Source organism: Sphaerodactylus townsendi, linkage group LG06, assembly GCF_021028975.2.
Source record: "Sphaerodactylus townsendi isolate TG3544 linkage group LG06, MPM_Stown_v2.3, whole genome shotgun sequence".
Lineage (NCBI taxonomy): Eukaryota > Metazoa > Chordata > Lepidosauria > Squamata > Sphaerodactylidae > Sphaerodactylus > Sphaerodactylus townsendi.
This window is the reverse complement of record NC_059430.1, coordinates 9,251,589-9,252,579: the sequence shown is the minus strand read 5'-3', so window position 1 is coordinate 9,252,579 and position 991 is coordinate 9,251,589. Positions and strand designations below refer to the sequence as shown.

General features: G+C 50.7%; 1 non-coding gene across 1 annotated transcript; it reads right to left on the bottom strand.

The window, feature by feature from the left end:
* Nucleotides 1–622: 622 nt before the first annotated feature.
* On the bottom strand, nucleotides 623–697 carry TRNAA-GGC. The gene has a single exon. It is a non-coding gene; the product is annotated as a tRNA-Ala (tRNA).
* Nucleotides 698–991: the final 294 nt, after the last annotated feature.

Below are 991 nucleotides of genomic sequence, written 5' to 3'. Positions count from 1 at the left end.
ATCCAGAATGGAGTTCACTAATAAATACTCTTTTCATTAGATTAGAAACTACAACTGACTCTGACTTTCTTTTGTGTCTGAAGTTCTCTCTTAGCAAGCTCGGCCACGCGTGTGCACCCAGGTAAGCTTCCCTGTGTTCAGCCTCTGTGCCGCTCTCCTACTTTTCAAGGGAAACACACGCACCAGGTGTGGTCCTCCCAACACAACACACAACCAAAGCACTCCTGACAGATGGCAATCCAGCCTCTCTTCAAAAACCTCCAAAGGAGGAGACTCGGCCGCTGTCTGAGGCAGTGAGTTCCACTGTCCAACAGCCCTGACAGTCAGAAAGTGCTTCCTAATGGTTATTTGGAATCTCTTTTCCTGCAGCTTGCGTGAACTGGCCTTCTACTCAAATCAGACCATCACCAAGGTCAGTAGTGTCTACTCCAGGGGTCTGCAACCAGCGGCTCTCCAGATGTTCATGGACTACAATTCCCATCAGCCCCTGCCAGCATGGCCAATGGGAGTTGTAGTCCATGAGCATCTGGAGAGCCGCAGGTTGCAGACCCCTGGTCGACTCTGACTGGCAGCTGCGTTACAGAGACCTTTCACATCCCCTACCACACTGAGCTTCTTTAACAGGAGATGCCAGGAATCGAACCTGGGACCACCTGCATGCCAAGGAGGCACTCTACCACTGAGCCACAGCATCTCCCACTGACCCTTAGTCCGTCAAGGTCTGTACTGCCTACTCAGACTGGCAGCCATTCTCCTGGGTCTCAGACAGAGGTTTTTCCCATCATCTTTCAACTGGGGATTTAACCCTTCCGTATGTCAAGCCCCTCCCACCTCAGGCGGGGAGGAGGAGTTTTTAAATCGGCTCTCAAACAGAAACCCTGAGGGGTTGGCTTTCTACTTGCGAGGCGCTATTTTTTCCCATTTAAGATACAACTGAACAGTGGAAGGATCTTTCTTCTGGCAGCGGTACTGACCATTTTACCATTTCATT